This window comes from Pristiophorus japonicus, chromosome 16 (genome assembly GCF_044704955.1).
Source record: "Pristiophorus japonicus isolate sPriJap1 chromosome 16, sPriJap1.hap1, whole genome shotgun sequence".
NCBI lineage: Eukaryota > Metazoa > Chordata > Chondrichthyes > Pristiophoridae > Pristiophorus > Pristiophorus japonicus.
This window is the reverse complement of record NC_091992.1, coordinates 43,664,794-43,689,322: the sequence shown is the minus strand read 5'-3', so window position 1 is coordinate 43,689,322 and position 24,529 is coordinate 43,664,794. Positions and strand designations below refer to the sequence as shown.

Sequence of the window (24,529 nt, the reverse complement as noted above, 5' to 3'; positions counted from 1 at the left end):
TAATATTTTTCTACTTTAGTCCTATGCTTATTGCTCACAATAAATGTCTTGTTTATTTCCATCTCATCTATACCTTTCATTATTTTGAACACTGGTGTCGCATCTCTCCCAAGTCTTTTCTCAAGTGTAAATACATTTAGTTGCTTGTGCCTATTCTTACAATGTATATCCCTAAGGACTGGAATCATCCTGGTCAATCTTTTCAGAATTCTTTCGAATGCATTTCTATTAATTGTGAGGTAGACTGACCAAAACTGCACACCATACTCTAGAATTGGCCATACAATTTAAATTGTTCTGACTTGTAGTCCAGTGCCCTCCAGATGCACGTTAATACAACATTTAGCTCATTAGTAACTGCTTCATACTGCCAAGATGCTTTCAGAAGGTGATCACTTACTTGCAAATCCTTTCTTTTTTAGCCAACAGACATATTTTCATATTAAAATGTTTACTGCTACCTGTTCTAATATACGTTACCCTACATTTATCCACATTTATTAAATTCATCTGCTATATCGAGGGCCATCTACATAATTGGTCCAAGATTTCTAAAGATAGGTAATCTCCTTTCTATTTATTAATAATACTATAGATACTCTGTTGCAAGTCATTTAAAATATTGTAAATAGCGAGGGCCCAGAGCAGATTCCTGTAGAATTCTAATTGTTACTTTTCCCCAAGCAATGCAGTTTCCATTTCTTTTGTTGCCAAGACAGTTCTCAAGCCATCAATTTGTCAATGATTTTATGAGCCTTTATCTTCCGTACAAGCCTTATATGAGGAACTTTCTGAATTGTCTTTTGAAAATCCAAGGAACTTATATCTACTGGATTAAATTATCCAGTAATCTGTTTATCCCTCAAAGAATTTCAATAGATTTGCGAGACATGACCTAATACTTCTAAAACATTGCATACTATTCCCTATAATACCTGTGATATTTAAGGCATCCCTTAAAATGCACTCATACATTTTTCCAACTATTAGGCAAATTGGCCTGTCATTACCAGATTTGTGCCTCACACCTTTTTGAATAGTGGAGCTTTATTTGCCATCTTCAAAACTTCTGATACATCTCCACAATTTATAGAGCTCTGAAAATATCAATCTAAGCATCACTAATTTCCTCTATTCACTCCTTGAAGAGTCAAAGATATTTCCCATGTGTCCCAGGTATTAAGTCCTTCCAGTTTTTGTATAATACCTTCTTTTGTCTGCACAGAGTGATCTTAAACAGAGTGCTTCTAAGCAGCATGTCAAACTTGAGAATTTGGAGAGAGTGGAAGTCTTTAGTAAGTACTGGGTGAGTCTTGGTGAGTATTAGCTGTAAAAAGTGAAATTTAGTTTAACATTCTGAATTTAACTTAGAACTTTAAATTGTAATTTACAGAAACTGCCTGTCAGTGGCAATTAACTGTCAGTCAGCTGTAAGTGTTTAAGTCTCACTGTAGCCATGAGTTTCACATTGTAGTTGGTGTGAGAGGAAGAGGTGTGTTGCTGCTGCTGAGGAGGCAGGAGAGAGGAGAAAAAAGGAATAGACCAGAAGGGAACAATTATGCTTTGCTTTCCCTAAGTGTTTTCGTGTTGGCTCTCCATATTGCGAGAGAGAGAGGGAGAGAGAGGAGGGGTCAACAACAACACAACTGCAACACAACATCATCTACCTGGAAGGAGTGAGAGTCAGATCAACATTCGACAGGGTCAAGAGGTGGGTGTCTTGGTGCATGTTCACATAGAAACATAGAAAATAGGTGCAGGAGTAGGCCATTCAATAAGATCATGGCTGATCATTCACCTCAGTACCCCTTTCCTGCTTTCTCTCCATACCCCTTGATCACTTTAGCCGTCAGAACCACATCTAACTCCCTCTTAAATATATCTAACGAACTGACATCAACAACTCTCAGCGGTAGAGAATTCCATAGGTTAACAACTCTCTGAGTGAAGAAGTTTCTCCTCATCTCGGTCCTAAATGGCTTACCCCTTATCCTTAGACTATGTCCCCTGGTTCTAGACTTCCCCAACATCGGGAACATTCTTCCTGCATCTAACCTGTCCAGTCCCGTCAGAATGTTTATATGTTTCTATGAGATCCCCTCTCACTCTTCTAAACTCCAGTGAATACAGGCCCAGTCGATCCAGTCTCTCCTCATATGTCAGTCCTGCCATCCCGGGATTCAGTCTAGTGAAACTTCGCTGCACTCTCTCAATAGCAAGAACGTCCTTCCTCAGATTAGGAGATCAAAACTGAACACAATATTCCAGGTGAGGCCTCACCAAGGCCCTGTACAACTGCAGTAAGACCTCCCTGCTCCTATACTCAAATCCCCTAGCTATGAAGGCCAACATGCCATTTGCCTTCTTCACTGCCTGCTGTACCTACATGCCAACTTTCAATGACAGATATGCCATGATACCCAGGTCTCGTTGCACCTCCCCTTTTACGAATCTATTGCCAGTCAGATAATATTCTGCCTTCATGTTTTTGCCACCAAAGTGGATAACCTCACATTTATCCACATTATACTGCATCTGCCATGCATTTGCACACTCACCTAACCTGTCCAAATCACCCTGTAGCTTCTTAGCATCCTCCTCAGAGCTCACACCGTCACCCAGCTTAGTGGCATCTGCAAACTTGGAGATATTACACCCTAATTTCTCTTGTTAGCTACGGTTGAGCCACCTTCCCCATTTTATTTTTACTCCAGACAGGGATGTACAATTGTTGAAGTTCATCCATGTGATCTTTAAATGTTTGCCATTGCCGATCCACCGCCAACCCTTTAAGTATCATTCGCCAGTCTATTCTAGCCAATTCACGTCTCATTCCATCGAAGTTACCTTTTCTTAAGTTCAGGATCCTAGTCCCTGAACTAACTGTGTCACTCTCTATCTTAATAAAGAATTCTACCATATTATGGTCACTCTTCCCCAAGGGGCCTCGCACAACAAGATTGCTAATTAGTTCTTTCTCATTACACATCACCCAGTCTAGGATGGCCAGCCCTCTAGTTGGTTCCTCGACATATTGGTCTAGAAAACCATCCCTAATACATTCCACCATATTGCTACCAGTTTGGTTAGCCCAATCAATATGTAGATTAAAGTCGCCCATGATAACGTTTACCAGTAGGTAAGGGACGGAATGAAGAAAAAGGCTGGAAGATCATGGTGTGTGTGGCTCTTGATAATAACTAGGCCACAAACACTACTAATGAACACCACTACCCACATTGCCTGGCCTGGGACAGCTGGAGCTGCCTGGGTGAAGTTTCCTTATAATCCCATTGAGAAGACCTGGTTGAGGACTGTGCCTGGGCAGCACCAGCTGTCCCGGGTGAAGACATCTTTCCCCTCCCCCCCCCCCACACCAGAAGATCAAAATAATAGACTTTTTATTCCATCGGAACGTGCACCCCTGAAAACACCCACCGAGTTGCATCGTGGGTGGCGACCCCGCCCCTGCGGCCTCCCTCTCTCTCTCACTCTCAAAGGTACCTCTCCACATTATGTTGTTATTTATTTTACATCATTTAATATTGAGCAGAGGGGAGAAAGCCCCTCTCGTATCTTTGCAACAAAGAGAGAGATGTGTTTTCCTTTGAAACTCCCTCTGCTCAAAAACAAAAACCAAGAGCCTAATTTTTAACATCAGGCTTAAGACTTGGGATGAATGTAGCCCTTAAAAAACAACCCTTCAATGGCGACTCCATGTTTGCCAGTGGTGCGGCCAGCAAGGATGGACGTGGGTGTGGCAGCTACAGCTACTCCTGCTGCCCTGTCATCTTTCACACTAATAACAAAAGAAATGGGGTGAAGAGCTACACTCACCCCAACCTGACAAATGAAGCATGTGTAAAAGCCATGGCTGAGGTTGTTGGCCCTTCAGCCATCACTGCCATCTCGAACATGTACGGAAGGCTGTTTTCTTCCTGGGGTCTGAGCGGGTGGTGTTCCTGACCCTTAATAAGGGGGTCACGGTGGATGGGATCTTCCTGCCAGTGAATCGCCTTGAGGCCACCACAGCAGCGAATTGTATTATCCAACAATTTGTCCCTGGTGAGCTCCTCCTCCCCCACTTATGTCAACTGGGGGAGGTGAGGTCGGGCATAACGCCAATCCCGCTTGGCTTCAGGGAGGACAGCCTCCGTCATGTCTTCTCCTTCTGGCGGCAGCTTTTTATTCAGCTGGCGTGTGAGGAGGACACAGAGGATGCAGTCTTTGTGCACCATCAAGGGACAGCCTACCATGTCTTCTGGACGTTGGACGGTGTGCAGTGCCATGCCTGAAAGGAGGTGGGGCATGTACGTAAAAACTGCCCTACTTCCCAGGCCGCCAAAAGGGCTAAAGCTGCCGAGCCCCGTGTCACCGCTGCTCCTCCCCCCCACTCCCGTCCACTCGTCAGAACCAGCTGATGCACAGGCTTGGTCAGAAGCCAAAGCCATCACGGTCTGTGGTGGGGGGTGGAGGGTGAACATCTGTGTGGAAGGAAGCCACGGTGAAAAAAGTACATCTTGTGGCAAATCCCTTAGATGAACTTTGCTGCCCCATACCTGAGCTCATCCCTGACCCCGTAATGCTCCGAGTGCTGTCCTACAGGGGTCGAGTGCTGGTCATAAATCAGCTGGTGCTGCTATGCTGTGGTACCGGTTGGTCACTTTGAGCCCTTCCCTGCATTTGTCACCTAGATAAAGAAGAAGCTCATCGACTTCTTCCAGGTCAAAAAGAAGCATTGTGTCTTTGCCGTGATTCTGAGTCTCTCGCTTTGGGAGGGCGGTCAAGCACTGGTGTGCCTTCATACCCAGACTGTGACTTACGTCTTCAGACCCAGCAGAGATACCTGTACGTCAAGGAACATAGAAACATAAGAAACATAGGAAATAGGAACAGGCGTAGGCCATTCAGCCCCTTGAGTCTGTTCCGCCATTCTACAAGATCATGGCTGATCTGATCTTGGGCTCAGCTTCACTTCCCTGCTCGCTCCCCATAACCCTCACTCCCTTATCGCTCAAAAATCTGTCTATCTCCACCTTAAATATATTCAATGACCCAGCCTCCATAACTCTCTGGGACGGAGAATTCCACAGATTTTCTATCCTCTAAGAGAAGAAATTCCTCCTCATCTCAGCTGTAAATGGGCGACTCCTTATTCTTATACTATGCCCCCTAGTTCTAGATTCTCCCATGAGTGGAAATATCCTCTCTGCATCTACCTTGTTGAGCCCCCTCAGTATCTTATATGTTTCAATAAGATCCCCTCTCATTCTTCTAAACTCCAATGAGTATAGACCCAACCTACTAAACCTTTCTTCATAAGTCAATCCCCTCAGTTCTGGAATCAACCGAATGAACTTTTTCTCAACTGCCTCCAATGCAAGTATATCCCTCCTTAAATAAGGAGACCAAAACTGTACCTAGTACTCCAGGTGTGATCTCACCAATGCCCTGTACAGTTGCAGCAGTACTTCCCTGCTTTTATATTCCATCCCCCTTGCAATAAAGGCCAACATTCCATTTGCCTTCCTGATTACTTGCTGTACCTGCATACTAACTTTTTGTGTTTCATGCACAAAGACGCCCTTGTTCCTCTGCACTGCAGCATTTTGTAATTTCTCTCCATTTCAACTGTAATTTGTTTTTTTATTTTTCCTACCAAAGTGGATAACCTCACACTTTCCCACATTATACTCCATCTGCCAAATTTTTGCCCACTCACTGAGCCTGTTTATGTCCCTTTGCAGATTCTTTGCATTCTCCTCGCAACTTGCTTTCCCACCCATCTTTGTATCATCAGAAAACTTACTACATTATACTCGGTCCCTTCATCCAAGCCATTAATATAAATTGTAAATAGTTGAGACCCCTGCACCGATCCCTGAGGCATCCGACTAGATACCGTTTGCCAACCGTTTATCCCGACTCTCTGTTTTCTGTTGGTTAACCAGTCCGTTATCCATTCTAATATATTACCCCCAACCTCGTGAGTTTTTATCTTTTATGTGGCACCTTATCGAATGCCTTCTGGAAATCCAAATATACCACATCCATTGGTTCCCCTTTATCCACCCTGCTTGTTACATCCTCAAAGAACTCCAGCAAATTTGTCAAACATGATTTCCCTTTCATAAAACCATGCTGACTCTGCTTGACTATTATGCGTTTCCAAATGTCCTGCTACTGCTTCCTTAATAATGGACTCTAGCATTTTCCCAACGATAGATGTTAGGCTAACTGGGCTATAGTTTCCTGCTTTTTGTCTGCCTCCTTTTTTAAATAGGAGCGTTATATTTGCAGTTTTCCAATCCGCTGGGACCGCTCCAGAATCCAGGGAATTTTGGTAGATTATAACCAATGCATCCATTATCTCTGCAGCTACTTCTTTTAAGACCCTGTGATGGAAGCCAGCAGGTCCAGGGGACTTGTCCACCTTTAGTCCCATTATTTTACCGAGTACTTTTTTGTTAGTGATAGTGATTGTTTTAAGTTCCCCCCTCCCTATAGCCCCTTGATTATCCATTATTGGGATATTTTAAGTGTCTTCTACCATGAAGACCGATACAAAATATATTTTCAAAGTCTCTGCCATTTCCCTGTTCCCCATTATAAATTCCCCAGTCTCATCCTCTAAGGGATCAATGTTTACTGTAGCTACTCTTTTCCTTTTTATATACCTGTAGAAGCTCTTGTTATCTGTTTTTATATTTCTTGTTAGTTTAATCTCATAATCTATCTTCCCTCTCTATTATTTTTTAGTCATCTTTTGCTGGTTTAAAAAAAATCCCAATCCTCTGTCCTCCCACTAATCTTGGCCAATTTGTATGCCATTCTTTACTTCCTTAGTTAGCCACGGATGGTATTCCCTTCTCTTAAAGATTTTCCTTCTCATTGGAATATATTTTTGTTGAAAGCTATGAAATACCTCCTTAAATGTCTGCCATTGATTATCAACCATTGTACCGGTTCTGCCAGAGTGTCGCGTATGGTGAGCGATAACTCATTCTCCAGCTAGCTTCAACACTACAGCAAGAAATATGGCTAAAGGTCAGAGCTTCAGCATCCAAATCCTTTAATAAATGCAGTGTAAAACTGTTGGTAAATAATGACAGATCTAGAATTCTTGTAATACAACAGTAACAATCGAATAAAAACAGCAATAAAGAGAAGTTACTTATTTCTTACTGTACATCAAAGATAAAATACAATAATTCCAGAATGATTGGCTAAGGAAAAGTTACTTACATAACTGTATTTCTAGGAAGGTTTGCAAATAAAGAAGATCCATTTCTGATTAACAAAAGTTAAAGATAGTTCTAGCTAAAATGGAGGCAGGTCCATGCTTCTCTCTCCCTCACTCCCCGTCTTTCTGCCTGTCTGTGTCTAATAGGAAAATGCCACCTATTGATGCGAAAACAGCATACAGTGGCCACAAGCTGTCAAAAAGCACCACCCATTAAACTCCCCATCTAAAAATACCAAGGATTGAAATTTTTAACGAGTTAAGAGTTCAATTCCTCTTAGTTTGTGGGATGGCTTCGAGACGGGCATCGTCTGTATGAGTATGAGTTCAGTCTTAGGTAGCTGTGATGCGTGCCATCACTGCAGACCGTACCATCCACCTTATGTACCCTTCCGTCATCGGTGGGGTAGGACTCGGAGCCACATGCAAGTGGCCAGTCGTTCCGGGGAAATTCTTTCTGCCGGAGGAGAATGACATCCCAGACAGAGGTGTCTGGCTTTGTCTCGTTTGTCTTGTGTCGAGGCTGCCGGCTCTGCTGGTGTTTCTTCCGCCGTCGAATCCGGAGTTGATCTGCAGGTTGTTGGGCCCATTGCCGTTGTCATCGTCCATACAGATCCGGTTGCGCCAAGTTGCCAGCTGGTGTCTGGAGGGGCTGAGTTTTCAGAGCCACAAGCATGGGGGGAGTGAGTGCCCGAGGCTCATTGAGGAGTGGAGGGAACTCTGAGTTTCCCTCTGAGTTGAGGTGAGCACCTTCTGTCACGATCTTAACTGAGTGTTTGTGTTGGATGGACATGACCTTCAGTGGCTGAAGGATAGTATGGTTGACGGAAGCATTGACTTTCTTATTTGCCTCGCTTGGGCAAACCTGTCTGGAGACTGTCCAGCCTATGTTTGTACATTGTGCCCATGGTGTTCCTCTCGGCTCATTGCGAGACTCCCTGATCTTGAGGGACTTAGGGCAGTTTCTTCCAATGAGGAGGATGATGGGTGCATCCTCTCTTGGCTTGGGTATCTTTTTCACCACTGACCTGAGGTGGGGGAACTTCTTGCAGAAATTGGGACATGGGATCTCACTTCTGTCTCCAGGGATGTGGGCATTCTTGAGGATGGTAGGCAGCTGTTCTGTCTTTCCATCTGCCGCTTCTACGATAAGACCGCTTGCTCGTCTCCACCTGGCCGTGATCCTGTCTCCGCCACAGATAGCAAGCTCATATGGTAAGGCTGGACCCGGGAGATCTAATGCATCGAAGATTTCGGGGTCTCCGATTCAGCCGTTCGATAGATTGTCCAGCATCGCGTAGCCAAAGATACGTTTCGTTGGATGATATAGAACGATCTTACAACAAGATCGTGGGAAGGGCAAGCTGGGTATCTGGTCACTTTGTGTTGGCCTGTATGACCTGTGGTTCATCTGTTGGCCTCTCGTGGCTGGTCTCCCTGCTGTGGGTCTCCCCGCCATTCTGTCTTGGTGTCTCGTGCATGAAGGCGCATGCTCTGTGCCTTGGCATTCCTTGCAATTCACCTTGGTCTGGCAGTCTTGCATTCTGTGGTGATCACCATACCTGAAACACAGGTTTTTGGCTCTGCAGAATTATCCATTTTTGAATGGGCTTTTGGCTGAAAGCGATGCAATCTGACAGATGATGGCTTCGCCTGTCATGGTAGAGGCATATCTCTGAAGCTAGCAGCATGGCGCCAATTTCGTAGGTGTAAATGTTGCCAAAACACAAATGGAAAAGCTGGGGCTTCTGTTTCTTCCTGTCCTCGCTGAGGTTGGCTGATGGACCTGGCTTAATGTGTAAAGGTCGAGATTGCTGTGCTGTCTGGCTTCGTTTTTCAGGAATTTAGCCAGCGCGGCAAAAGGAAGGTAGCTGCCATTATTGGTCTTATGTTCTGATACGTGCTTCCTCCATGCATTGCCTATAAAGGTAGGGAGTTTTTCGAGCATCGAATGAAGATAATAGGGCTAGTTAAGCTGCTCCAAGTCGGGCAAGTCGTCCATCTGTGCTGCGATGTCCTTGCCCAATTTGGTAAGTTTGAGAAGTTTGTGGCATTCAATGGCCCGGCCCTGAACTTCAGAAAGCTGTCAAAGGTCTACCAATACCGTGACCTTCCCCTTTGTGAACTTGGCAAGAAAGGTAAGCTTCTGCATGACTGGGGTGTGGACCTGGTCTACCATGGTTTCGAAAGCATAGCTCCATGGCTGAAACATGATGGGGTCATGTACAGGCTGGCACTGACGAGCGAGAGTGTTGGAAATGTCCTTTGACAGTTTGAGGAATGGATCCCTCTTGTTGGTTGCCAGCTCAAGAGGACGGGGACTGGTGGGACAGCTCTTCATTCCGTTATGGATGGCTGAAAGATCGGGGCCGCTGTCTGAAGCAGGAATACAGGGGCAAACTTAACTGACCTGTCTGCGAAGTGCTGAAATTACGAGGCATGGTCGATTGACGTCTGTTCTGGTGAGGTTCGGGCCCAAGGCTTCCGTGCCTCTTGCTCGGCTCACTGCATCTTCTCTACCCTTGCTTGCTGTACGATGGCAGTTTTCCTGGCTTGAAATATCTGAAGGTCTGCCTCAGCCTTCGCTTCTGCCGCTTTCAACTCGGCTGTTTGTCTCGCTATGAACTCTACAAAGGTTCTTGGCAGCAGCAGCGGCATCGGCTTGAGCATTGTTCAAGGTAGTCTGACTTGAGGACGATGTTCTTGAGCTCCTTGTCGAGAGTCCCAACCGTCTGCTGACTCTCGACCGTAATTCTAAGAACATAAGGAATAGGAGCAGGAGTAGGACATACAGCCCCTCGAGCCTGCTCCGCCATTTAATACGATCATGGCTGATCCGATCATGGACTCATGTCCACTTCCCTGCCCGCTCCCCATAACCCCTTAATCTCTTATTGGTTAAGATAATTCTAGGGCCATGGTGTGGAGCCATTCCATCCTGTGGGCAATGGCGCTGATCGCGAGGTGACACTTCTCTCGGAAGATTGATTCAGTTTGTTGAGCATCTTCCTTGAATGCTCCCATTTTAGCTTGAGTGTAGAGGTCGCTGAGCGCAGACCATAGTTCCTCATACATTGAGTGCCTTAGCCGTGGCTGTTTGAAGAGTGGTCTCACTGTCTGGGGCATCTTGTAGTTCTTCAAGAATTGGTTTGGTTCTCCATCAGTGACAATGTAGTTTCTTTTTTTTACTTCTCCATCATTATTGAGGGCTTTTAGTGAGTACCTCACTCTCTGTGATCGACTCGGAGGGTCTGCTCACGGGGAGATATCTCCTTGAACTTTGAGCGTAGAGTTTCCTTGGGGAGGGATTTTGTGCATTCTGGAATGCCTGACATGATGATCTTCTACCTAGTGACCTGGGCAATTACTTGGGGTAATTCTTAAGTCGTGTTCCACAGTTATTTTTACTGTACCAGTTCTGTCAGAGTGTAGCGTATGGCAAGCGATAACTCTCCAGCTAGCTTCAACACTACATCAAGAAATATGGCTAAAGGTCAGAGCTTCAGAATCCAAATCCTTTAATAAATGCAGTTTAAAACTGTTGGTAAAGAATAACGATAGATCTAGAATTCTTGTAATACAACAGTAACAAATCGAATAAAAACAGCAATAAAGAGAAGTTACTTATCTCTTACTGTACATTAAAGATAAAGTACAATAATCCCAGAATGATTGGATAAGGAGAAGTTACTTACATATCTGTACTTCTAGGAAGGTTCGCAAATAAAGATGATCCGTTTCTGATGAACAAAAGTTAAAGATAGTTCTAGCTAAAATGGAGGCAGATCCATGCTTCTCTCTCCCTCTCACCCTATCTTTCTGCCTGTCTATGTCCAATGGGAAAATGTCACCTAGTAGGGGGAAAATGGTAAGACAGCAAACGGTGGCCACAAGCTGTCAAAAAGCTCCAACAATTACAACCGTCTTACACTTTAATCTATTTTCCCAGTCCACTTCAGCCAACTCTGCCTTCATACCTTTGTAATCACCTTTATTTAAGATCAGGACACTGGGCTGAGATCCAAATTTCTCACCCTCCAACTGAATTTGGAATTCAACCATTCTATGATCACTCTTTCCTCGAGGATCCTTTACTATGAGATAATGTATTAATCCTGTCTCATTACACAGTAGCAGATCCAGGATAGCCTGCTCCCTGGTTGATTCCACAACATACTGTTCAAGGAAACCATCCCAGATACATTGTATGAACTCTTCCTCAAGGCTACCTTGGCCAATTTGATTTGGTACTTTTTAGAATGGCAGGCAGTGACTAGTGGGGTACTGCAAGGTTCTGTGCTTGGGCCCCAGCTGTTTACATTGTACATTAATGATTTAGATGAGGGGATTAAATGTAGTATCTCCAAATTTGCGGATGACACCAAGTTGGGTGGCAGTGTGAGCTGCGAGGAGGATGCTATGAGGCTGCAGAGCGATTTGGATAGGTTAGGTGAGTGGGCAAATGCATGGCAGATGAAGTATAATGTGGATAACTGTGAGGCTATCCACTTTGGTTGTAAAAACAGAGAGACAGACTATTATCTGAACGGTGACAGATTAGGAAAAGGGGAGGTGCAACGAGACCTGGGTGTCATGGTACATCAGTCATTGAAGGTTGGCATGCAGGTACAGCAGGCGGTTAAGAAGGCAAATGGCATGTTGGCCTTCATAGTGAGGGGATTTGAGTACAGGGGCAGGGATGTGTTATTACAATTGTACAGGGCCTTGGTGAGGCCACACCTGGAGTACTGTGTACAGTTTTGGTCTCCTAACTTGAGGAAGGACATTCTTGCTATTGAGAGAGTGCAGCGAAGGTTCACCAGACTGATTCCTGGGATGGCGGGACTGACATATCAAGAAAGACTGGATCAATTGGGCTTGTATTCACTGGAGGTCAGAAGAATGAGAGGGGATCTCATAGAAACGTTTAAAATTCTGACGGGTTTAGACAGGTTAGATGCAGGAAGAATGTTCCCAATGTTGGGGAAGTCCAGAACCAGGGGTCAGAGTCTAAAGATAAGGGGTAAGCCATTTAGGACCGAGATGAGGAGAAACTTCTTCATCCAGAGAGTGGTGAACCTGTGGAATTCTCTACCACAGAAAGTTGTTGAGGCCAATTCACTAAATATATTCAAAAAGGAGTTAGATGTAGTCTTTACTACTAGGGGGATCAAGGGGTATGGCGAGAAAGCAGGACTGGGGTACTGAAGTTGCATGTTCAGCCATGAACTCATTGAATGGCGGTGCAGGCTCGAAGGGTCGAATGGCCCACTCCTGCACCTATTTTCTATGTTTCTATGTTTCGAATATGAAAATTAAAGTCGCCCATGATTATTGCCGTACCTTTCTTATAAGCCTCCATTATCACTTGATTTATATTCTGTCCAACAGTGCAGCTACTATTCGGGGGCTTATAGACTACGCCCATCAATGACTTTTTTTCCTTATTATTTCTTATCTCCACCCAAACTGATTCTACGTCTTGATCTTCTGAGCCAATATCATTTCTCACTACTGCACTGATCTCAACCTTTTCCCTTCTGTATCTTTCTGAATTGTCAGATACCCCTGTATATTCAATTCCCAGCCTTGGTCACCTTGCAACCACGTCTCTAATGGCTATCAAATCATACCCATTTATATCTATTTATGTCATCAACTCATCTATCTTGTTACAAATGCTGCGTGCATTCAGGTAAAGAGCTTTTAATTCAGTCTTCTTTCCATTCTACCCTACTTTGACCCCACTTTCTGATACCCTTTTATTTGTATACATTCTGCCCCTTCCTGTCACATTCTGTTTATCATTTCCCCCATCGCTACCCTGCTCAATTGCCTTCTCCTTTCTCTTTGACTTTTTACATTTTCGCTCATCTGAACCCCTCCCCTAATTATTTAGTTTAAAGACCTCTCTACAGCCTTAGTTATTCGATTTGCCAGGACCCTAGTCCCAGCATGGTTTAAGTGGAGCCTGTCCCAATGGAACAGCTACCTCTTACCCCATTACTGGTGCCAGTGTCCCAGGAATTGAAACCCATTTCTCCCACAGCAGTCTTTGAGCCACACGTTAATTTCTCTGATCTTATGCATCTCTATGCAAATTTTCTCATGGCACAGGTAGTAATTTAGAGATTACTACCTTCGTGGTTCTGCTTTTTAATTTAATCCCTAGTTGCTCATACTCCCTCAGCAGAACCTCTTTCGTTGTTCTATCTATGTCATTGGTACCTCTGTAGACCACGACAACTGGATCTTCCCCCTCCCACTCCAAGTTTCTCTCCAGCCCAGAGGAGATGTCCTTAAACCTGGCACAGGGGCAGGCAACACAGCCTTCGGGACTAAGCTCTCAGCTGCAGAGAACAGTATCTATCCCCCTGACTGACCCCTACCACTACAATGATTCCTTTTACTCCCCCCACTTGAATGGCCCCCTTTACCACAGTGCTGTGGTCAGTTTGCTCATCCTCCCTGCAGTCCCTACTCTCATCCACACAGGGAGTAAGAGCTTCGAATTTGTTGAATAAGAGCAAGGGCTTAATCCTGGGTCCTCATATCTGCTTCACTCGTAGTCACACCCTCCTGTTCCTGACCACACACAAAATTTGAATTAATTAATCTAAGGGGTATTGTCATGTATTCAACCAGCATTGTAACCCATGTATAAACTGACCCAAGATGTACACCGTGAGAACACTGACCACCAGGTGGGAGACACTCCTAACCTGGACCTTCAGGTATAAAAGGGGAAGCTCCACCCACCTTGAACACTTGAGTGCTAAGGAATAAAGGACAGGTCACAGACTGACCTTCTCTCAAGCATGGGCCTCTTGTGCATTTATACTGTGTAGTAAGGACGTATCAATGGCGACAAGAAACTGGGATTTAAACCACGCGAGCATGGCCACTAGCAGAACAGACGAGAGGTACTGTGTTAAGGAATGGTTGGGACAGAGAGTCAACATTGTTAAAGCAGCACACAGTTCTCCAGGCAGACAAGGGCAGTCAGGCATGCCTCAACATGTAGTCGAACCCAGAGGGAGAGTTCGACAGAGACAATGGCAAGCTGCAGCGATTCATGCCATTGCAAGGGACAATGTGGCGAGTAATGGGGCCATCAACACCTGTTAATGGTGCACTCAAGGACAATAACAGGGGCACTCAGGGACAATCGACTGGCAAGGGACCTTTTGTTTCAAACCGCAACTCATGCTGGAGGCGTGGAGGCATACATTCAGCCGGAGTTTGCAGAGATGAGCAAAATACCTGCAGAAATTGCAGAAATGGACACTGGGGGAAATTGCCGGAAGCTGAAGTTCAGCGAGTTCATGTGGAGCACATATACAGTTCATACACCAGGACGCCACCGATAATGATGAAAGTGCTCCTCAATGGCATCCCAGTATCAATGGAGTTAGACACGGGTGCCAGCCAGTCCCTGATGGGTATCAAACAGTTCGAAAAGTTGTGGGCATCCAAGGCCAGGAGGCCAAAATTATCGCCGATTGACGCACAGCTACGGACTTACACAAAGCAGATCATTCCGGTGCTAGGCAGCGCCACGGTAGTCGTGACCCACAAAGATTCGGAGAACAGGTTGCCACTCTGGATTGTCCCAGGGGACGGTCCCGCACTACTGGGGAGGAGTTCGCTTGTTGTCATGAACTGGAAATGGGGCGATGTCAATGCAACTTCCTCTGTGGAGCGAGTATCATGCTCACAGGTCCTGGACAAATTTGACTCATTATTTCAACCCGGCATTGGTACTTTCATGGGGGCCAAGGTAGTGATTCACATCAACCCGGACGCCAGACCAGTACACCACAAGGCCAGAGCGGTGCTGTATGTGATGCGGGAAAAGATAGAAGACGAATTGGACCGCCTGTTGAGGGAAGGCATCATCTCGCCAGTCGAATTCAGTGACTGGGCGAGCCCGATTGTGCCGGTGCTCAAGGTGGATGGGTCGGTCAGGATATGTGGCGATTACAAGGCTAACATCAATCGGGTGTCACTCCAAGACCAGTACCCGCTACCGAGAGCGGAGGACCTCTTTGCGACGCTATCCGGTGGCAAACTTTTAAAAAAATTGGACCTGACCTCAGCTTACATGACCCAGGAGCTGGCGAGTGAGTTGAAGAAGCTGACCACCATCAGGACACAGAATGGGGTTGTTTGAGCACAACAGATGTCCGTTCGGGATTCGCTCGGCCGCCGCGATCTGCCAACAAAATATGGAAAGCCTCCTCAAGTCGATTCCAGGGACGGTGGTTTTACAGGACGACATCCTCATTATGGGTTACGATACTGAAGAACACCTCCACAACCTGGAGGAGGTGCTACGCAGACTGGACCGGGTAGGTCTGCGACTGAAAAAGGCGAAGTGCGTCTTCCTAGCTCCAGAGGTAGAATTCCTGGGGATGAGGGTCGCAGCAGACGGGATCAGCCCTACTGCATCCAAGACGGAAGCGATCCAGAGAGCACCCAGACCCCGTAACACGACGGAGCTGCGTTCGTTCCTGGGGCTCCTGAACTATTTTGGTAACTTTCTTCCCAAATTGAGCACGCTGCTCGAGCCGCTACACGTGCTCCTACGCAAAGGTCGCGAATGGGTCTGGGGGGACAGCCAGGAAAGGGCTTTTAATAGAGCACGCAATTTGTTATGTTACAACAATCTGTTAACGCTATATGACCCATGTGAAACTTGTGTTAACGTGCGATGCGTCGTCCTATGGTGTCGGGTGTGTGTTGCAGCATGTCAATGCCAAGGATCAGTTACAGCCAGTAGCTTATGCCTCCAGGAGTCTGTCCCAGGCAGAAAGGGGCTACGGGATGGAAGAAAAGGAGGCGCTTGCATGTGTATATGCGGTAAAGAAAATGCACCAGTACCTGTTTGGCAGGAAGTTTGAGCTGGAGACAGATCACAAATCCCTAACGTCCCTTTTGGCCGACAACAAGGCCATAAATGCAAACGCATCGGCCCGCATACAGAGGTGGGCACTCACGTTAGCTGCCTATGACTACACAATTCGGCACAGACCGGGCACCGAAAACTGCGCCGATGCACTCAGCAGGCTCCCACTAGCCACTACTGAGGGGGCTACCGAGCATGGTGCTGAGATGGTCATGGCTGTTGAAGCTTTCAGAAGTGAAGGCTCACCCATGACAGCCCGTCAGATTAAAGTCTGGACAACTAGAGACCCGCTATTGTCTCTAGTCAAGAAATGTGTCCTGAATGGGGACTGGGCAGCCACGTACAGGGCATGCCCTGAGAAATTTAAACCATTTCACAGGCGCAAGGATGAACTCTCGATTCAGGCCGATTGCCTACTGTGGGGAAACCGCGTAGTCATGCCCCAGATGGGCACAGAGGTGTTCATCAGAGAACTCCAGAATGGGCACCCGGGCATTGTCACGATGAAGGCAATTGCCAGGTCACACGTTTGGTGGCCAGGGATAGACGCAGATCTGGAACTTTGTGTTCGCAGGTGCAACATGTGTGCCCAGCTGGGCCATGCGCCCAGGGAAGCCCCCCTTAGCCCCTGGCCATGGCCCGCCAAGCCTTGGTCACGCATCCATGTGGACTACGCAGGTCCTTTCATGGGGAAAATGTTTTTGGTTGTAGTATACGCCTACTCCAAATGGATCGAGTGTGACATTTTAAATTCAAGCACATCCTCCTCTGCCACGGTAGAAAGTCTACGGGCAATGTTCGCCGCCCACGGTCTACCGGACATCTTGGTCAGCGACAATGGCCCGTGCTTCACAAGCACTGAATTCCAGGACTTCATGGCAGGCAATGGAATTAACCATGTTAGAACGGCACCGTTCAAGCCGGCCTCAAACGGCCAGGCAGAACGAGCAGTGCAGATAATCAAACAGGCGATGCTCAGACTCAGGGGGTTCCCTACAAAGCCGCTTATCACGCCTCCTGTTGGCCTATAGATCCCGACCACACTCGCGGGTTCCACCCGCAGAGCTACTAATGAAAAGGACGCTCAAAACCCGATTATCCCTTATACACCCCACCATGAAAGAAATTGTCGAGAGCAGGCGCCAGTCACAATATCACTACCATGACAGGAATGCGAGGGCGCGATGTATTGATGTAAATGATCCTGTTTTTCTCCTCAACTGCGCTGCAGTGCCCAAATGGCTCGCAGGCACTGTGGTTGCCAAAGAGGGAAATAGGATTCTGGTAGTTAAACTTACCAATGGACAAATCTGCCGCAAACATGTGGATCAAAGAAAAAGGAGGTTCAGCAACCCCATAGAAGAAGCAGAGGAAGAACACGATATAGAGTTCACTCCACCACAGGTGACCGAACACCGGAACCAAAGGGAGGAGAGCCCAGTCACTGTGGGCAGTCCGGACAGGCCTGAGGCACTGCAAACAGCAGACACTCAGGCCAGCGCCCAACAACCGGAGCCCCAGCTCAGGCGCTCTACAAGGGAGCGTAAACCACCAGAGAGACTCAACCTGTGATCCCAATAAGACTTTAGGGGGGGAGGTGATGTCATGTATTCAATCAGCATTGTAACCCATGTATAAACTGATCTAAGTTGTACACCGTGAGAACACTGACCACTGGGTGGGAGACACTCCAAACCTGGACCTTCAGGTATAAAAGGGGAAGCTCCACCAACCTTCATCACTTGAGTGCTAAGGAATAAAGGACAGGTCACAGACTGACCTTCTCTCAAGCATGGCCCTCGTGTGCATTTATACTGTGTCGTAAGGACGTATCAGGTATGACTGCAAAGTGTCTAGGTAACTCTCCCCTTCCCTGATGTGTCGCAGTGTCCGCAGCTTGGACTCCAGCTCATCAACGCGGAGCCAAAGTTCCTCGAGCTGCAGACACTTATCCTCCTAGATAACGTGCACTGGCAACGTATTTCTTCCGCCAGCTGCATGATCTCAACTACTACACACAGCTCCTGTTCGTAAACCTGGGAGATACCTGTGCCTCCTTGTGGGAGCTGCCTGTCTTCTACAAGGAACTGATCAGGGTCTGGAACAAGGTCGCCTCCAGATGGAGTTCTCCCCCATCAGGAACGGCAGCTATCCTTCGGAAGCTGCTGCTCAGGAATCCGCACCTCCATGGCCACTGGTTTATGTGGCAAGCAGAGGGCAGGACCCTGGCTGGCAAGGTGATCAGAGTCAGGGACTGACTGGATGGCAGAGGAATGGGCTGGATGTCGCCAGAGGAGCTGGCGCAGCGCTTGTCCTGGGCCGACATCAGGCTCGTGGCCAAAGCCATCGAGTCACTAAAAGTGGCACTCGGTCCTGACTCGACTAAGTGTATTGAGGAAGCTCAAGCATGTGCGGCGATCCCGTCCAAACTGACCCACGTTCGGACAGAATTTCTCATCAGCGCCAGGTCCCAAAATCTCCCTCGGGAGCTGGCGCCTCACAACTTGAGCCGTCTCTGGGAAATTCCTTCCGTGCCTTTCTATTCTGTACAGAGGTTTTCTGTGGAGGCTGCTCTTGCACACACTCCACTTTGTCATCCTCATCTGCCGTTGAGGCACGCCTTAGTGCACCTTCTTTCCATCTGGAGGAGGCGGGGGTCCCCAATGGAGGGCTCTCTGTGCAGGATTCCTCCCTTTATCTATTGGGGTCTTGGCCTGGAGGGTGTACATGAGGCAGCCCCCTGCAATAAGTTTTTAAGTCGGCTCACTGACTCCTGGGCCACCTGCATTTTCTACTGCCTGGAGGAGTCCGTGTTCCATGTATACATAGAGTGTGAGAAGTTGCAGCCCCTCTTTCACTATTTGAAGGTGCTGCTCCTTACTTTTTGGTTGCACTTCAGTCCCACATTCCTACTCTTTGGTTGCCCAGTGCGGGTGGGGCGTGAGCAGGAAAGTCAGAAGACCTCCTCGTCGATCTGCTCCTGGGTCTGCTCAAGGTGTATCCATTAACAGGTCCAGGCAGCGAGAACTCTAGACGTGAGTATTCCAACACATTCCTGGATGGCCTCCCACATTCTACCCTACGTAAACTTGTGATCCAAAACTCACCTGCCCACGTCCTAACTCGCACCAAGTCCCGTTCACCCCTGTGCTCGCTGACCGACATTGGCTCCCTGTTAAACAACACCTCGATTTGTTTTCAAGTCCTTCCATAGCTTCGCCCCTCCCTATCTCTGTATTATCCTCCAGCCCCACAATCCCCCCCAAGATATCTGCCCTCTTGAGCAGCTCTGATTATAATCACTCAACCATTGGTGGCCTTGCTTTCTAGTTGCCTCGGCCCTAAATTCTGGTATTCCCTGCCTAAAGCTCTCCGCCTCGCTACCTCTTTCCTCATTTAATACGCTCCTTGAAACCTACCTCTTTGACCAAGCTTTTGGTCACCTGCCCTAATTTCTCCTTAAGTGGCTCGATGTCAAATTTTTTGTCTCATGATACTCTTGTGAAGCACCTTGGGATGATTTATTACATTAAAGGCACTATATAAATACACGTTGTTGTTGTTGGCATAAGTAGTTGGGTAAATGCTGGAATCCATTATTAAGACAGTGGTCCCAGGGAACAGAGATTAGGCACAGTCATCATGGTTTTATGAAAGAGAAATCGTGTTTAACAAATTTATGAGTTTTTTTAGCATGTAACTAGCAGGGTCAATAAAGGCGATCCAGTGGACGCATTCGATAAGCTGCCACATAAAAGGTTGCTACCAATTTAAGGACTCATGGGATTGGTGGTAATGGCCCTGTAATCCCGGTTCTGGGCTTCCCGCGGGCGGTCGCCTGAAAAGAAGAGAAAAGATGCGCACTTACCTTTTGCTCGGGAGCCCACCAGCGATTGTGGTTTTAGGCTTCTTCTGCTTGCGCATCGGAGCGTGTACATGTCTGAACGGATGTAGAGCTGGAGCTGGAGTCACGTGGGCCTGGACACCCAATCAAGGGTAAAGTATTTTCTCATTCATAAAAATGGGAACTCCATAAGTAGGAGTTCTCATTATTATGAATGAGAACACCACCCCCCCAAACACCTAAACACAATTAAAAAATTAAAAAAACACCCTACATAGTTAAAATAAAGTTAATAAATGTTAGAAAAAATTTATATTTGTGTGATTTTTTTTCAAGTTTTGTAATTAGGGCTTAAAATAAACTTACGTCAGTGGGCAGGGTCTTTAACATAAAAATGTGTTTTAACATTTTATTTTTGTGTGTTTTTTATATGCTTTAAAACTCTTATACTGGTAAAAGTAGGCTATGCATTTGCTTTTACCAGGCGCAAGAGTTTTAAGGTCATTCTCTGGGCAAGAGATGGGCAAATAGCACAATCTTGCCCATGCGAATGTCTTTGCTGCCGAGATGCATTGGATCTGTGAAGCCAGAACTTGACAGATTGGAAAAGCCTGGTTTTGGTGCATGCCACATCGCATGCCGAAAACCGGCTTTTGCGGTGCCTCCCCAGGTCCGTAGAGACTCCGTACGGACCCGGTGAGACCAGAATTTCAGGACCAATATATTAGCATGGATAGAGGATTGGTTAAAGGACAAAAAAGAGAATAGGGATAAACGGGTCATTTTCAGATTGGCAGGCTGTAACTAGTTGGGTGCCACAAGGATCAATCTATATTAATGATTTAGGGACTGAGTGCAATGTGTGTCCAAGTTTGCTGATGATACAAAGCTAGGCGGGAAAGTAAGCTGCGCACTCTGCAGGCCTTTTGGTGCCGCCACTGGCCCACGATGGAGACAATCGACTGGGCCAGCAGCCCGCCACTCATAACGGAGTGCTGGGCTGCATGATAGCGGCCCAGTCAATATGAGGGCAACGATTGTCGGGCCAACGGAAGAGTCGGCCGTCAAAAAAACATGGCGGCCATCTGGTTCACTAATGTTGTTTAGCAAAGGAAATCTGTCGCCCTTACCCAGTCTGGCCTATATGTGATTCCAGACGCACAGCAATGTGGTTGATTCTTAACTGCCCTCTGAAAAGGCCTAGCAAGTCACTCAGTTGTAACAAATCGCTGCAACAAAGTCAGTGTTGTGGGAGTACCTTCACGAGGATTGCAACGGTTTAAGAAGGTGGCACAACACCATCTTCTTGAAGGCAATTAGAGATAGACAATAAATGCAGCCCTTGCCTGCGACGCCCACATCCTGTCAACGAATAAATAAATAAAAAGCATAATGGATGTACACCCTACGAAGACAAAATCATAATGATATTATTTTAAAAAGCTGTAGAGGAATGAGGATGTTTAAAAGAATAAATAAGTGTGCATAGCAGTCTATGTAGGGTATACTGCATTGGTATGATTGCACTGGGTATCACTGGTTGTAATCGTGTATGATTTTATTGGGTATGACCATATCAAATATGACTATACATGGATTATATATAACTATACCTGGTGCAAACATATCTTGTGCCACGGTAAGATTTGATGGTTTTTATGTATTGATGCTTGGGGGGGTCACCAGACACCAGAGGGCACCGCGGCCAGAGGTCATCGGGCTGTACGCATGTGGCATGTGTGCTTGGTCACTTGTATATAAGCTGGGTGTCTTTGTCACACTGCCATTCTTGGGCTGGAATAAAGATGGATCAAGTTGCACCTGAGTGAGTTTACAGTAACCAGACTCTTGAGTCATTACAATTGGCGACGAGGTAATTTAAGAACCTTCGCATGCACAATGGGCACTGTTGGAATCCTGGAGAGATTCGTGGAGGGTGAGGATTGGGCGGATTTTGTCGATCGCCTGGATCAGTATTTTGTGGCCAACGGCATGGAGGCAGAGGCCTACGCAGTTAAGCGTAGGACAGTTCTCCTCACCATTTGTAGTCCGAAAATTTACGGCCTCATGAAGAATCTTCTCTCGCCTGCACATCCGGCGGAAAAAAGGTAAGAGAAATTGTGTACGTTGGTGGGTAACCATCTGAAGCCAAAAGAGGGGATCATCATATCGCGCTACCGTTTCTACACACGTTTGTGCTGAGGGCCAGGACGTGTCGGGATTTGTCGCGAATCTGCAACGTCTTGCTGAGCCATGTAAGTTCGGGGACATGCTGGAAGACATGCTGCGTGATGTCTTCATGATAGACATCAGTCATGATGTGATCCTCAGGAAGCTGTTGGCTGCAAAGACGCTGGATTTGAAAAAGGCCATCGCGACTGCCCAGGTATGCATGACGACGAATAATAATTTGAACAGATATCATCGATGAGTTGGAGTTCCTCGACAAGTACTGTAAACAAGATGGCATTGTCTTCGGGCAGAACTGCTTACGCGATCCAGATTTCATCCCGTTGGCGTTGTGGGGGCAATCAGCAGCCTCATCAGTGTCGGTTTAGACAATACTCATGCAATGGATGTTCGAAAGTGGGGCATCTTCACAGGATGTGTCCACAATGGAACAAACATGGTGCAGCTCACCACATGGTTAATGAGGACCAGTTCAGTGATGGCCCGATATGCAACCTGAGGATGAAGTGAATGGACTGTATTCGTTCCTGAGCAAGAGCCAGCTGATAGTCGTTAATGTGAAGCTAAATGGCGTGCCTGTATCAATGGTTGGACACGAGTGCGAGCCAGTCAATAATGAGCCAAAAGACATTCGACAAGCTGTGGGACACTAAAACTGCGAAAGCGAAGCAGAGTCCAGTCAATGCCAGGTTGCGTACTTACACTAAGGAACTCATTCCAGTGCTCGGCAGTGCAGCAATCAAAGTGTCATATGATGATGTGGTTCACGAGCTACCATTATGGATCGTCCCAGATAATTGTCCAATGCTGTTCGGCAGGAAGTGGCTCGAGAAAATCAAGCTGAACTGGAATGATGTCCAGATGTTGTCCTCGGTGAATGATACTTCCTGTGCTCAAGTATTGAAAAAGTTTCCTTCTTTGTTTGAACCGGGCATTGGCAATTTTATGGGAGCCAAGGTACAGATTCACCTGGACTCCAATGCAAGGCCTGTCTATTATAAAGTTCGGTCTGTTCCGTACATGATGAGGGAGAAGGTTGAAATTGAGCTTGACAGATTCCAGCATTAAGGGATCATATCACCGGTCGAGTTTAATGAGTGGGCTAGTCCCATTGTTCCTGTGTTGAAGAGTGATGGCACTGTCAGGATTTGTGGAGACTATAAGGTTACGATGAACTGATTTTTGAAACAGGATCAGTATCCGTTACCGAGGGTTGATGACCTGTTCGCCATGCTAGCTGGTGGAAAGTCGTTCACGAAACTGGATCTGATGTTGGTCTATATGACCCAGGAGCTTGTCGACACTTCGAAGAAACTTACATGCACAAACACTCAAAGGACTGTTCATCTACAATAAGTGTCCTTTGGGAAAGAGGACTATGGAAAGTTTACTGAAGTCCGATCCTAGAACTGTCATGTTTCAAGGTGACATTCTGGTCACAGGTCCCGATACTGCTGAACATCTGAACAATCTTGAAGAAGTCCTTTAGCGTCTGGACAAAGTGAGACTCAGGCTGAAACACTCGAAGTGTGTATTCATGGCACCTGAAGTCGAATTGCTCGGGAGGAAGATTGCTGCTGATGGCATCAGGCCCACTGATTCGAAAACCGAGGCCATCAAAAATGTACCCAGGCCTCAGAATGTGACAGAGCTGCATTCGTTCCTTGGGCTACTCAACTACTTTGGTCATTTCTTACCCAAATTGAGCACTTTACTAGAGCCACTGCATGTGTTACTAAGAAAAGGCAACAACTGGGTCTGGGTGCATCTCAAGATAGAGCCTTTGAGAAAGCCAAGAATCTGCTATGTTCAAACAAGTTGCTTGTTCATTATGATCCGCATAAGCATCTTGTATTGGCCTGTGATGCTTCATCATATAGGGTTGGCTATGTACTCCAACAAGCAAATGAATCGGGCAAGCTACAACCTGTTGTGTATGCTTTTAGAAGTCTGTCTAAAGCGGAAAGTGCTGACAGTATAGTAGAGAAAGAAGCTTTGGCCTGTGTGTATGGGGTAGAAAAAATGCACCAGTACCTGCTTGGTCTTCGTTTTGAATTAGAAACGGATCACAAGCCACTCATTTCATTGTTTGCTGAAAACAAAGGTATTAATACCAATGCATCCTCCCGCATTCAAAAGTGGGCGCTGACATTGTCTGCCTATGATTACGTCATCCATCATAGACCTGGTACTGAGAATTGTGCTGATGCACTGAGTTGTCTGCCCTTTTCTACAACTGAGATGGAGTCACCTCAACCTGCAGATCTGTCAGTAATGGATGCTTTTGAGAGTGAAGAAACCCCTGTCACTGCTCAACAAGTTAGGATCTGAGCAGCCATGACCC

At 46.5% G+C, this 24,529-nt stretch overlaps 1 long non-coding RNA gene across 2 annotated transcripts in view; it reads right to left on the bottom strand.

Annotated features, from left to right (window-relative positions):
• The window catches only part of LOC139227030 (uncharacterized), a 134,785-nt gene that overhangs the window by 67,956 nt on the left and 42,300 nt on the right, over positions 1 to 24,529 (bottom strand). Inside the window, exon 3 of one of the 2 annotated variants that reach the window (XR_011587356.1) lies at positions 10,939 to 10,983. The exons of the other annotated variant lie outside the window; for it this stretch is intronic. This is a non-coding gene — a long non-coding RNA (uncharacterized lncRNA). The remainder of the gene's footprint in view (positions 1 to 10,938; positions 10,984 to 24,529) is intronic. 2 annotated transcript variants of the gene reach the window in all.